Raw genomic sequence first — 14,453 nt, forward strand, 5'->3', positions numbered from 1 at the left:
CTCTCCTCACCACCTCTACTCCCATCCTGTGCTGGGATGCCCAGGAAAACCACAATTCCTGGGTGCCACTCAAAGGCCTGTCATTGGCATCCATGCCTATTCTTTACATTGCTGGCCTAGGTTTAAAAACAAACAAATTAAAAACTCTTAGAAAGCCTGAAAGGGACCTTGTGCTAACTTTAAGGACAGGAGGGTAGGAACGTAACTAAGTAGCCATAGCCTGTCCCAACATCTGTGAAGAATGAAAGCAGCCCTGGCTGAATGGTGGTGGCAGCAGAAAGGAGGAGGCAAGCCACTTCTGGGAGTGGGAGACAGAAAAAAGGGAGAGGTGGAATCACGAGGGAAGGCCTTTATACTGGGAGAGTTGTCCTCCTTCCCCATCCTACTCTCCCCAGAATCCGGAGCCTAGAGCAGACAGCACAGAGAGACCTGTGCCCACCCAATGAGAGAGGTGGGCAGCAGTGCTGCCCAGCGGTTAAGAGTGCAGGATCTAGAGGTGGGTGGACTTGGATTCCATCTTAGTTCTTCTCACTAGCTACATTACCACTGGGCAAATTGCCTGAAAGGAGATAATAATAGTGCCTACCTCCTGCAGGAGACAGAAGGATCAAATGAGATAATGCAATTGGAGCATTCAGCACAGCACCCAGCACATGGTTAATACTCAATAATCCTGATTAGCTACAGTCACCCTTACCAGTGAGGGAGAAAAGGCACAGGAATTGTTCCTATTCACAAGACCAAAAGGAACAGTGTTCCTGCCCCCAGGCTGACTCAGGGTGGTTAGGAGGTTAGCGCCTAAACTAATCGACTTAAAGGTACATTGTGGTTTAAGAAGGCTTCTGTGGCTTAGCTGGGGACCTGATATTATTGCTGTCATTCCTAACACAGACCACTCCATCACTTACTGTACTGAAAAAGTTATCTCTGTGGTCTACACTGACTGTACTAATCTCAGGACAGGGCCACTGCTGAAACTTCTCTGAAAACCCTCTATTAAAGCTGCCAAGGAGCTGATGTGCAAGACCCACAGGAAAACCATCACTTTCTAGATACCTCTTTTACAGCACTGGAACCAGGTGGGACTTCAAATCCACCCAGCTGGTAATAAAAACCAGCTTGGATACTCAAGAAACCATGCTCCTTCATAAACAAAACCAACCATTCATCTCAACGCTGGATGCAGGGTCTAGTCTTGGTTTCAGGAGGGTTATATGTCCGAGGATAATCCTACATGATCTCTAGAATTCTTTCAGCCTTTAAAGTCCTGGTTCCATGTAGTAGTGATGCTCTGCCTGCCGAATCTTGCCTCAGGGGAAAGTATCCCTCTGTCAACCTTCAAAACATCAGGTCAGTGGCGGTATTAGATTCTCACAGGAGCGCGAACCCTATTGTGAACCGTGCATGCCAGGGATCTAGGCTGTGCGCTCCTTATGAGAATCTAACTAATGCCTGATGAGCTGAGGTGGATCGGTTTCATCCCAAAACCATCCCCCACATCCGTGGAAAAATTGTCTTCAACGAAACTGGTTCCTGGTGCCAAAAGGTTGGGGACCACTGCTCTAGAGGAATGGAAGAGCCACAGAGACTTCTGGCAATGCTTCATGAATATCATTTATCATAACCAGGATTTTGAGTCAAAACTACAGGCAGTCTCCAACACGCCAAGTTCAAACACTAATACTTTTTTTTTTTTGAGACGGAGTCTTGCTCTCTCACCCAGGCTGGAGTGCAATGGCGTGATTCTGGCTCACTGCAACCGCTGCCTCCCAGGTTCAAGCAATTCTCCTGCCTCACCCTCCCGGGTAATTGGGATTACAGGCGTGTACCACTATTGCTGGCTAATTTTTTATTTTTAGTACAGATGGGGTTTCACCAAGTTGGCCAGGCTGGTCTTGAACTCCTGACGTCAGGTGGTCCACCTGCCTCAGTCTCCCAAAGTGCGGGGATTACAGGTGTGAGCCACAAACACTAATACTTTAGAATGCCAATACTATTTGGCTGTGGTGCTGCCTTCAGCTGCTTTCATCTGAAATGCTCCTTAATGGGCTTTACTGTGTTTCTCTGGATTCTTCTCCTACCTCTCTGTTTGAGCCTCTATCTCCTGGCTATTCTCCTTCCATCGTTCTTGGAAGTGCTTCTGCCAAGTGCCTCTGACTGCTTGTTCCCCTGGGCCTTCTTACCCACACCCTTTCAAGCCTTCTAAACTTGTGCCTTCTACTCCTGAACCCTTGAACCCTTTATAAAGGATGTCTCCACGCTGGGCACAGTGGCTCATGCCTGTAATCCCAGCACTTTGGGAGGCTGAGGTGGGAGGATCATTTGAGCCCAGGAGTTCAAGACCAGCCTGGGCAACACAGTGAGACTGCCGTCACCTTCATTCCAATTCTGTTCCTTCTTCCAGTTGCCCAAGTAGGAAACACCCTTTACGCTCTCCCTTCTATGTCATACTTCATTTGTCCCCTAGACAGTTGGTTCTGCTTCTTAGATGCACGCTCCCATTGCCACCCTCAGTCACCAGCAGCAGCACTGTGAACCCCATCCTCTCTCATCCTGGACTACTGCGACAGCTTCCCACAGGTCTCCCTGACTCAGCTCTTACCTCTCCAGCCCATTCTAGAATTCTATTTATAAAACACAACCTGATCACACTCTCTCATGTTTCAAAACCTCCAGTGGTTTCCTAGCAGCTTACAGGATGTGGTCCAACCCTTCAGGTGGCACTAAGAGCCTGGGCCCAACTCTTCTTATATTGTCATCACCTCCCCGCCCCACTCCAAACCTTTGCTTCCTACAGATCAAGCTCAGTCGTTATCCTGTGCTCCTTACACTATTCCAGCTCCTGCAACGCCTTACCCTACCTTCTCTGCCTACCTTATTCTTCAAGGAATGAGTAAATGCCTGCTCATCCCTTAACACTCAGCTCCAGTAGGACACTAGCAGAGCTGGTGGTCCCTTCTCCCAGCACAAAAAAAGTTTTCTCTGGAATGGCATTTTATCACACTGTTCATGAGTCTCTATCCCCATCAGACTGGGAACTTCTTGCAGTCAAAGGTCCGGCCTTCCAGATCCCCCCAACCCCACCCGCAGTGGTCTCTCCAGGACTCACAGCCCCAGCATACTGGAGATCCTTGATAAATGTTAACTGAGTAAAATGAATGGCCATCAGTGAAACCACACTGCCACGTAAAGCTGGTATTTTTAAAATCGCCTTATTTAGTTTGCCACTATCCAGTACATTTAAAATATCCAATCTGGGCATTACATAGGACTCACACACCATTAATGCTCTACAAAGTTAAAAAGCCAGTAAACGCTTGTGATGCCAACTCATTTGGGCTGGCAGATGGAGTCTGAAATTCAGTAGGGCCATGAAATCATCACTCAGCTGAGCCACACCACACGAGTCTCTGATGCTTTTACCTGGCTGCTGTCTGACAGCAGAAACGTTTCCTGCTCTGCCCTTCAGACAGGCTGTGTATGCCCTCCTTGGGTTAGCTCCCCAAGTGACCCTCCCACGTGGGCAGGGACGTCTAGACCCCTAGAGAAACTCTTAGAGTTCCAACCTAGGCGTCTTCTTCCAAGATGGTCCCCACAAAACCCCCAGGACAGTCTGAGTTGCTACCCTAGGCAAGAATGAGTCACAAAAAAATGAAGTGTCAGATTTGATTCAGGCCAAGAAGGCGAGCGATCCCTCAGCCCTGCCTTGACTATGCAGACGAGAGAGCCAAATGTACCCTTATCCTCCAGCCCCAAGAGACTGCCGCCCTTCAACACCAGTCCTTCCTTTTGTATTTGATCATGCTCAGAGATGATAACCCTGGTTAAAACAAAACAAATAGATTTTTCCCATGATCTGTGACCCAGAGAAAAATCTGGTCCATCTCTCTGTCCCCAGACAGGGTTATACTTGAAGTATAATGAAAAATAGCCATTTACAAGATCTATGAAGAAAACAAGGTCTTGGGAAATAGGGTAAGAGATACGGCCTATCTTCAGAAGTTACTGTACCAGGGAACTCTCCCCCTGGCCTCATCCAGCCCTAACCAAGTCAGGCTCCCCTATGCCACACATATAGCACTATCCACAGCGGTAATTTTACTGAGGTGATTATTTGATTGTCATCTGTGTTTCCCACACTCAAATATCTGCTGAATACACGAATGTGTTGTAGACTCTGGGCACTGTGTGACCTTGATTTCTCTTTAAACTGCTGGTCCCCCAGGGCACAGCTGGGGCCCCAATTAGCTACAAACCACCCAACCCAAATCTGCCAATACAATTCTGTTGTTCAGCTGTCAGCATGCCTTTGGCTTTCTGACTTTAATCTCCCAATTCAAATCCAAAACTCTAGACTCTGACATCTGTGGCTGGGCTCCCCGCCTTTCCGCAACGGGAATTTGGAAATTGAACTTTTTAAAAACTGAAGAGCAAAAAAGGGAAGAGGCACTTTCAAAAGGTTGATTGTATGTCTAAAGACCAAGTCATCGCCAGCCTAAAGTTGGAAGTAATTTTGTTCTGGGAATTATTAAACTGTCATCCAGTGGTGCCATTTACTGAGGGAGAGGAAAGCGGGTGGGGTGGGAAAGGGAGACTCTACAGCCTATTTCTGGGTTTCTTCTCTGAATGGGAATAGCAGAAAGATTTTAACAAGAATCTAAGTCCCCCTTCCATTCTCCTTCTTAAAGGTGCTTCCACCACGTGCCTCTGATCCTTTGAGGCCCGGCAAATGCACGCAGCCTGTTCATCTTTGTAAGACGCTTTCCCGCCTCCCCCCGCCCCCCGCCCCGGCGGAGTTTCGCTCTTGTTGCCCAGGCTGGAGGGCAATGGCGCAATCTGGCTCACTGCAACCTGTGCCCCCCAGGTTCAAACAATTCTCCTGCCTCAGCCTCCTAAGCAGCCGGGATTACAGGCACCCGCCACCACGCCCGGCTATTTTTGTATTTTTAGTAGAGACAGGGTTTCGCCATGTTGGCCAGGCTGGTCTGGAACTCCGGACCTCAGGAGATCAGCCCGTCTCGGCCTCCCAAAGTGCTAGGATTACAGGCTTGAGCCACCGCGCTTGGCCTTTTTTTTTTTTTTTTTTTTTTTTTTTGAGACAGTCTCGCTCTGTCGCCCAGGCTGGGGTGCAGTGGCTCAATCTCAGCTCACTGCAAGCTCCGCCTCCCGGGTTCCCGCCATTCTCCTGCCTCAGCCTCCCGAGTAGCTGGGACTACAGGCGCCGCCACCACGCCCGGCTAATTTTTTGTATTTTTAGTAGAGACGGGATTTCACAGTGTTAGTCAGGATGGTCTCCGCCCGCCTCAAAGTGCTGGGATTACAGGCGTGAGCCACCGCGCCGGCCGCCTTAATTTTTTAAAGTTCCGCAAATTGGCCGGACTTGGTTTTCAGCTCTTGTTGTACCTCCCGGCTAATGAGGTATCTTAGCTAGGCTGCAGTTAAGTGTGGGGATAACATTTCCTCAAATCCTAACAGAAACAAAGAGCCCTGCGAGCACAACAAACTGCAAGCCCTATTTAAGTTAGGTTTATGTAATGCGCACGTTTATACCATTAACGTAACCAGTCCTGAAAGTTAATTCATTTCCCTCTTGTGGTCCATTTGGCAATGGGTCTATTTAGGGAGGGACCCCCAACAGACAAAGACCAAAGTGGTAAAAGCAGAAACAAAGCGGTGGGGGGGGCGGGGGAGGGGGACGGGCGCACAGATACCCTGGATGACATAAGCCGGGACAACACAAACAAAGGAAAAAGCAAAAATAGAAAGAACAAGGGGAAGGGGGCCAAAAGCCAAGGCTGCTTGGTAGCTCCTGCCAGAGGATCAACCACAACCTCAGTGGTTTCCAGACCTCAGACATGTGTGGGGTTGGCTGCTTTAGAAGAACCTGAGAAGGCCGGGCGCGGTGGCTCAAGCCTGTAATCCCAGCACTTTGGAAGGCCGAGACGGGCGGATCACAAGGTCAGGAGATCGAGACCATCCTGGCTAACATGGTGAAACCCCGTCTCTACTAAAAATACAAAAAACTAGCCGGGCGAGGTGGCGGGCGCCTGTAGTCCCAGCTACTCCGGAGACTGAGGCAGGAGAATGGCGTGAACCCGGGAGGCGGAGCTTGCAGTGAGCTGAGACCCGGCCACTGCACTCCAGCCTGGGCGACAGAGCGAGACTCCATCTCAAAAAAAAAAAAAAAAAAAAAGAAGAACCTGAGAAACAGGTTTTCAGGGGTTATTACTATTTTCTTGTTTTTGTTACAAATTCCCCATCCTGAAAATTCTGATTTTGTAGGCCTTTAGTGGGACGAGGAATTCTTAAGGCAGCCAGCTTCCAGAACCCCTAGAGATAGCCTCCCTCCTGGGGACACCTATGATCTGAGGCAATTAGCCATTGTGTAGCGCTCTTCACCATTACATGAAAGAAGTCACAGTCCACTCCCGTGGAGTGCTCTATCTGCAGCCATGGTAGCTGAGAACTATATCCCAGCGCCCTCTTTCCCCATCTCACGGGCTTACTGAACATTCCCCATACTCTCCCTCTTATGTTCACGCCTCGGTGCCTTTGCACACAACTGTTCCCCATGGAATGTTTCTGCATGTGTAAATCCGCTTCATTCTTCACCAATCCATCTCGAAAATAGGGATCAAATATTCCTGATTGGCAGGATCTGTTCCATGCCTACACTAATTTGCCCCAGGTACTGCTGAACAGAACGCCTTGAGAAAACAAAAAACAAATCACTAGAAAGGTATTTCCTAGAATTAAAAATTTCACATTGGGTAAAACAAAGCCACTTTCTCTGGTGCAACTAAACTTGGCCACAGAAGATCCTGTTTGAGCCTCAGTGGCACCCATCTGCCAAATGGATGTCAAACCTTCCTTTCCCAGTGAGAAACAGACAAAGGAACTCCAGACACTGGAGGGTAACCTCATTTGGAGCCAGCAATCCAGTTTTGAATCAAAGCCACTCAGTCTAGACACACTGCTTTTAAGACCAGGGGAGGGCTGACTGCTCTGTAGCTCAGGAAACCCAGGTGTTGCTGACCCATCTAGGTAATAGGAATGCAGGTGGCAGTGCTGCACCTCGCAAGCAGAATGCTGCTCTGCCTCGTTGCAGAGAGAAGGTAGACTCTGCCTAGAATGGAGACATGGGCTATTTAGGGTTTAGATGAGGAGCTGGTATTGTTCCAGAATGTGCAGAAGTAGGAAGAGGCCTTGGTCTGAGAAACAGAAGGTATGGTTTATAGCTTCCACTTTGCCCTAATTAGCACTATGTCTTAAATCAAGTCCTTTTTCTGTTTGAACCTCAATGTTTATATCTCTAAAATTTTAACACCTAAACAGATTTTAATGCCCAACCCAGTATATACCTAATTAATAGAAAATAAAAATTACAAGGTTAACAGTGGAAAAAAATAGGATGCAGAGCCCTACATAGTCACTAAAATCAAGCTACAGATTTGGCTCTGTACTTCCTGGTAGCCAAAGCAAAAAGAGAAATATGATGCTATAAATTTCCAGTTTCCACAAAAGATAAAGCATACCAGGTTTTCACCAGAGGCAAAGCTTTTCAGAGAAACTAGGTTCTAAAAGCGTTTCTCCCATGAACTTCTTAAAGGGGGCATTGAATCTGTAGCTAGTCTTCAATATAAACCCTTATAAGAACTACAGTAACAAGTTATGTAAAGCTATTTCTGACAGACACTGAAGCTCAACTCAGTAAAAATAACAATGGAGGGGTTGACACAATGGCGCATGCAGATGGCCCAGCTTAATCAAGTCTAAAACCAAGAATGCCACAGGAGCAGATAGACAACATGTCTTCCAAAAACTTCCGTAACTATTACTTCTTCCAGGTGGATGCTGGGCAGCGGTCAGTGTGCGAATAGACGGTTTCTAAATTCCATTCCAGTTCAAATAGACGTAAGTGGCATTTTCAGTCTTCACTCACTTATAGTAAGAAGTCCTTCTCTGAACCCACCACACACTGTCCACTCCCAAATCAATGGATTGAGAATGGATTCCTCTGAGCCAGAGAGAGGGGAATCCACCTATTAATATTAGTGCTGTTATTAATAGCTAGCACTGAGTGCTTAGGTGCCAGGCTCTGTGCCTGGCTTCCCCTGCAGTCTCATTTAATCCTCCCATCAGTCCTGTGTGATGCGAACTATTATTAGTATCATTTTACAAATAAGGAACAAAGATTTAGAGAATTTTAGTAGATTGCCAAGGTCACAGAGCTAATTATCCAGGTCTTTCTGATTCCAAAGTCCAGGCTCTTAGCCCCACATATAGTGCCTCCTGGTATTAATGAAATGTGATTACTGATAGAAATGCTAACATTTGTTAGAAGAAAACAAACAGTGAGGCCTAGAATAAGGTTACTGGGGTAGATAAGAGTTGTTTATTATTAATAACAACAAAATAACAATGGAGCTTTTGGAGCCTTTGCCAACCTATAAATGGAATAAAGGAATGAAAACTATTGTGAAAAGCAGACATAGTGCAAATGAAAGTAATTCTGAGAATACTATGTTATCCCAGAAAAACAGAATTATCTTTTCCTCTTCTCTTAAACTATATTTCTTCCTCTAGAGATTCTAAACCTTGGTTCTCTTGGTCATTCATGCATTCAACCAACAAATATTTATCCAGTGTCTACTCCACACCAAGCACTTTTAGCAGTAAGCAAGACAGAAAAGCTCTCAAGCTTCCGTGTCGGCAAACAAGTAGATAATATATTTCCAGACGGTATTAAAGTGCTTTGAAGAAAACAAAGTTAAGGGGATTAAGAGAGGCTGAGGGGCAGAGAAGGGAGGAGGAGCTGTTCTAGATAACTGGTCGTCAGGAAGGAGCTCTGAGAACCAAGTGAGAGTCAGCCATGCAAAAATTTGGAGAAAGAGCCAGGCCTGGTGGCTCATGCCTGTAAACCCTTGTCAGAGGCTGAGGCAGGCAGATCACCTGAGGTCAGGAGTTCAAGACCAGCTTGGACAATATGGTGAAACTCCGTCTCCACTAAAACTACAAAAATTAGCCGCGTGTGGTGGGGTGCGCCTGTAATCCCAGCTACTTGGGAGGCTGAGGCAGGAGAATTGCCTGAACCAGGCAGGCAGAGGTTGCAGTGAGCAGATCATACCACTGCACTCCAGCCTAAGCAAGAGCAAAACCCTATCTCAAAAAAAAAAAAAAAAAAGAAAAAGGAAAAAAAGAAGAAAGAAAAGAAAAATTTGGAGAAAGAGCATCCTGGAAAGAGGTACTACCAGTAGAAAAGCCCCATGACAAAAATAAGTATGGCATGTTTCAGAAACCTCAAAAAGGTGAGCGTTTCTCAAGCAGGAAGCAGCAGACTGGACACGGTGGAGATTGGTAAGAGATGAGGCAGAAGACAGGGGAGTAGGTGGTGCCTACAGGGAAAGGAATTAGATTATATCTGAAGGACAATTTGCCATTGGCAAATTGGCGACAAGGGAATAGCATATTCTGTTTTACTTTTTTTTTTTTGAGACGGAGTCTCGCACTGTCGCCCAGGCTGGAGTGCAATGGCGCAATCTCGGCTCACTGCAACCTCCGCCTCTCAGGTTCACCTCAGCCTCCCGAGTAGCTGGGACTACAGGTGCCCGCCACCACGCCTGGCTAATTTTTTTTTTTGTATTTTTAGTAGAGACGGGGTTTCACCGTGTTAGCCAGGATGGTCTCCATCTCCTGACCTCGTGATCCGCCCGCCTCTGCCTCCCAAAGTGCTGGGATTACAGGCGTGAGTCACCACGCCCAGCCTCTGGGGTTTACTTTTAAGATCACCAGTGTTATATCCACAGCTCCCAGGTAAACAAACCCAGGCAGTACAATACTTGACAGACTCAAGTGTATCACCTTTTGTTAAGGACAATGTCACTGAAAACTAACAACTCTAAAAAATATCTTTAGCCTGCAGGGCCTGGCTGGCTTTCCATCATTACAGGCTCAAGTTGAAAATTATGCTTCTTTCTTTTCCAAAACTTTATACCTTTTTATGCTCAGGGGAATGCAGTTGTCAGAGCACCTAGTGGTTTGCGTGACAAACACTAAGGAAATGCCAAGATAATTTACAATGGGAATTGATCACATCCTCCATCTGAATCTCACTTCAACATCTCTTCCTTCTGGCTTTTCCAATCCTGGGACATCTCATCCCTTGCCATCCTTTTGTTGCTTTTTCTCCATATGCTCAAAACTAAACATTCTGAATGTGAGCTGCTTGGCCAAACTGAACATTATTAAAGGTAATTTTTTTTTTTTTTTTTTTTTTTTTTTTTGAGACGGAGTCTCGCTCTGTCGCCCAGGCTGGAGTGCAGTGGCCGGATCTCAGCTCACTGCAAGCTCCGCCTCCCGGGTTCACGCCATTCTCCTGCCTCAGCCTCCCGAGTAGCTGGGACTACAGGCGCCCGCCACCTCGCCCGGCTAGTTTTTTGTAGTTTTTAGTAGAGACGGGGTTTCACTGTGTTCACCAGGATGGTCTCGATCTCCTGACCTCGTGATCCACCCGTCTCGGCCTCCCAAAGTGCTGGGATTACAGGCTTGAGCCACCGCGCCCGGCCTATTAAAGGTAATTTTTAAAATCCCATGCTTAATGTTCCCATAAGACACACCTTTAGCAAGAAGGGCTACAGTTGAACTTCAATTTGGATAAAGTCCTTTTTGAAGCTAAATCGTAGCTTTCATTAATTCAAATAAATGTATCCTACCAATATGTCTGGACACAATAACTAAGAGGGAAAAATCTAACCTGTGGCTGCATCAGGTGTGTGTGTGTGTTTGTGCCTGAAGGCAGAGATAACAGCATCAGAAACTGGAGGCCTAACAAGATTCACCTGCACTCAGGGACTGGGCCATTACAATGGGAAGTAACCAGGACTGGGGTAGCCCAGGAGGTATGGGAACTTGTGCCTCTTGCTAAGACCTGATGGTAGACAAAATCCTGACTCCTCACCCCCCTCCCCTCAAATAAAAAGAGTTACCAGCCTGCCTTTCCCCCAGGCTACACAGTCTGGATACTAAACAAAATCAACCTTTTCTTTAGCTGGCCAATTGTGAATCCCCCAGGCACAATGACTATGTGGCTGCCTGCAAAACCGTTAAAAATCATTAAGACAATGAAAAATTCACATAATCTATGAACAGCACAGCAACACTCACGCAACTCATTGGCACTACTCACATCTCCAACCCCCACACACCTAGAAACATCTCCTGGTACACAACACTGTGCAGGAGCCCTCAAACAGGCTGGAGTGGAGAGCGAGGGATACCAGTCTCTTAAAGCCAACTGGTTCATGGCAGTTGAGAAGAAACAATACTGTGCCCTTAGACTTTTCAAAGCCTAAGCCAGTGTGATTGGCAGCTGAGTGATTTTGGGATTGCAGAGTATGGGGTCACATACCTGACTGCACTTCAGAGCCAAGTAAATACCTTTCACTGTTCCCTGCCTCCAGTTCCCACTAGATCAGGGGCTCTTATCAAGCACCTGCATCACAATCTCATGGGTCCCTTTGTAAAAATGCAGATTCCTGTGGCCCACTGAAAATAAACATCTGCCGAATAGCCTGACAAACTGTATTTTTAAACACGACCCAGGTCATCTTTATACACGTTTTAAGTTTGAGTACCTCTGCCCTAAAGCGATGCTTCTCAAACTGTGGGTCAGGACCTGCTTGGTCAGGAAATCAAATTAATGGGTCGTAACCAGCAGTTGATTATTTTTTAATGAAGTAGAAAAAAAAAAAAAACTTTAAAACAGAGCACACTGCAGGTAGAAAGGGTAATTATTGTCCTCTGAAACTTATTTCAGTTACAGACCTGTATGCACTGCAGGTCCCACTCAAAGTCTGAAAACCACGCTCCTAGAGGGAAGGAAAACGGTTTTCTTGTGCATGGTGTTTATTTTCCATTTTCCACCCCTAACTCCAAGCATCTTGATTTTGGTTCAAGCACAGAAATACCAAGACAGATCCAAGAAATGCTATCATTGAATGTTAACCTGCCGCGGCAAAGCCCAGCTGAGGAAGGGGATGAGGCTCCCACTGCACTCCTGCCTGAGACCCGATCATGGAGCTGGGGACAGGGGATGGTGCCAAGGGGGAAGTCTGCACAGCTCTCCCCAGGCTGGGCCTGTTTCTGGGGAAAAGAACTTGCAGCCACTCAAAACACAGTTTAGAAGAATGAAAATGTTCCTCACCGGAGGCAAGACTCAGTCACTCACAGGCCAGGTGGCCCCCAGAGCCAGGAGAGCACGGGGGAGCAAAAACCATGTGAAATCAAGTCCCACCCCAGAGCCAGTGAGGTGGTTTACCGAACTTCTTGCACCTCTAATGCTCCGTAAGGCACAGGAAAGCTGACCGCTACCCTTCTTACCCAATGCTTTGGGACAAGGAAGAGCAAGGAAGGAAGGGCAGGGAGAAAAAGACAGCTGTCTCGTTAGCCTTCAGATTCACCAAAGGCAAGGACTCACTCAAGAGCCTCCCAAGTTGCAAGGACAGCAAAATCAGCAGAAAAGCCAGAAAGCAAAACCCCCGGAAAGCTTCGGAGCAGTTCCCTGAGGCCATTCACAGCGGCGGGACTGGAGGGCGGGAGAGGGTGCAGCTCCGCACCAAGCGGAGGAAAACGAGACACTCGCTCACCTGGCTTTTTAAACTCTCGCACAGAGGTAGCAATCTTCTGGACAAGAAATCCAAAAGAACAGGTGTCCCCCACCCCTGCACGCCCCCAAGACCGGAGAAAAGCCCACCACTCTGGGAAAGACACCAGAGGAGGTCGGCGGCCAACTACGGTAAACTGGAAGTGGCAAAAGGTCGGGGCCGCCCCTAAGCGCCAGCTCCGGGGAGGCGCTCGCGGCAGAGGCCCCCGCGTTCCGTTGGGCAGGACTTCGCGCCCACCCCCTTGGCAAGGACACCGGGGAGGCGCCAGGACGCGGCCAGGCAGGAACTCGGCTGCGGTTACCTCGGTTCGGGCCGGGGCCGACGACGCGCTCCGAGAAATTTCGACGGCGCCCAGTCCCACAGTGGGAGGCCCCCAGGGCGGTGCCCTGTGTCCAAGTGTCCCCAGGACTCTCCGAAGGAGACGCGGCGTCACGAGTGGACGGAGGGCGTCTCCAGCCCCACCCGGACCCCACGGAGTCCGAACCCGCGGGGACGACGCGGAGGAGGAAGCGGCGATCCCAGCTCCGCGCCCCCACCCCAAACCTGGCCCCGCAGACTTGCCCGGCCCCTGCCGTGCGTCTCCCACCCCGACCGGGGGTCCCGCGCCCCGGGCTCTCTCAGTGAGCAGCCGCGGGCCCGGCAATGTTTGTAAACAAACCGGTCACGTGGCCCGGCTGCGGCTCCCCGCCCCCGGCGCCCGCGGCCCCCACGGGGACCCCACGCGGAACCGAGAGCGCCGCACCTCCAACCCCGCGCAGGCCCGGCCGGGGGAGTCCGGGGTCCGGGGCCGGGGACCCAGAGCCCGCGCTGACAGTGCGCCCCACGCCCACGCGCGACCAGCCCGCGCCGCACTCCGGCGCACTCACCCGGCGGCAGGCGGCCCCGTCCGGCCAGCGCGGGGCTCGGCTCCGCGGCGGTGCGCAGCGGCGAAGCGCGGCCCGGATGGGGCTCGGGCTCCCGGCGCGCTCTTAAAGCCACAGTCTCCGCCACTGCCGCGGCCGCCACTCCGCATCCCTCCGGGTCCGGGCCGGGGGCTACCCCGTGACGGACGCACCCCCGCGCCTATCCCCTCGACTCAGCACATAGCAACACGCCGCTGGTTGGCCGGGCGCAGCCGCAGCCCATCCGCGCGGAGCCAATCATCAGAGGACGGAACTCCGCCCCCCGCTTCCCCGACCGCCCACTCCCCCACCCCTCGGCCCGGCCCGGCTTGGCCTGGGCGACAAGAGTGAGGCTGGTCCGGGTCCCGCCCGTCCGGGCAACTTGCCGGAGGGGCAGGGACCCATAGAGACAAAGCTGGGTGGGCTGTCAGCGCCTAGGAGGACGCTGTTTATTTGGGTTTGGGGTTTGTCCCCAGGGCAGGGCTGGGATTCCCAGAACCTGGGTTGTATTTGGGGGCGGGGGGATTTGCAGTGCTTCTCCTTGGAGGCTCAAGATAGTCATTCCTTTCTTACTTTTTAAACCTCGCCCTAAGCCATAGCTTAAATTACCAGAAGTGGCCCTCAGGACCCGGGGCAATTGAATTTAAAACGATAGTCCCGGTTCCACCCAGCCCACCCATGCCCTGCTCAGAAGCCAGGCATTTCCCCTCTTCTCTCTTTCCTGCTAGTAATTTCGACGAATTAAAAGTACGAAAGGGGCTTAGAGGAATTGAAGACCGATCTATTGCTGCTAATTTTCCATGACTTTTAGAGGCAGATGACGATGGTTAGAGTGGGATGGTCCGAGTGACCAGAGGGGAGGAGTCCACGTTCTGGATCATTGGGGTGGTGCTTTTCAAGGAAGAGCAGG

General features: G+C 49.6%; 1 protein-coding gene across 3 annotated transcripts in view; it reads right to left on the reverse strand.

The window, feature by feature from the left end:
- Positions 1–13,684, reverse strand: part of LOC105476839 (yippee like 2) — a 67,981-nt gene extending 54,297 nt beyond the window's left edge. The window contains exon 1 of one of the 3 annotated variants that reach the window (XM_011733097.3): positions 13,529–13,684. The gene's annotated coding sequence lies outside the window, so the exon portion shown is untranslated. Of the gene's footprint in view, positions 1–12,644; positions 13,182–13,528 lie in introns of those variants that run through there. The other 2 variants (XM_071082847.1, XM_011733098.3) reach the window with 2 other exon arrangements.
- Between the last annotated feature and the right edge of the window lie 769 nt (positions 13,685–14,453).

Source organism: Macaca nemestrina, chromosome 17 (genome assembly GCF_043159975.1).
Source record: "Macaca nemestrina isolate mMacNem1 chromosome 17, mMacNem.hap1, whole genome shotgun sequence".
Taxonomy (NCBI): Eukaryota; Metazoa; Chordata; class Mammalia; order Primates; family Cercopithecidae; genus Macaca; species Macaca nemestrina.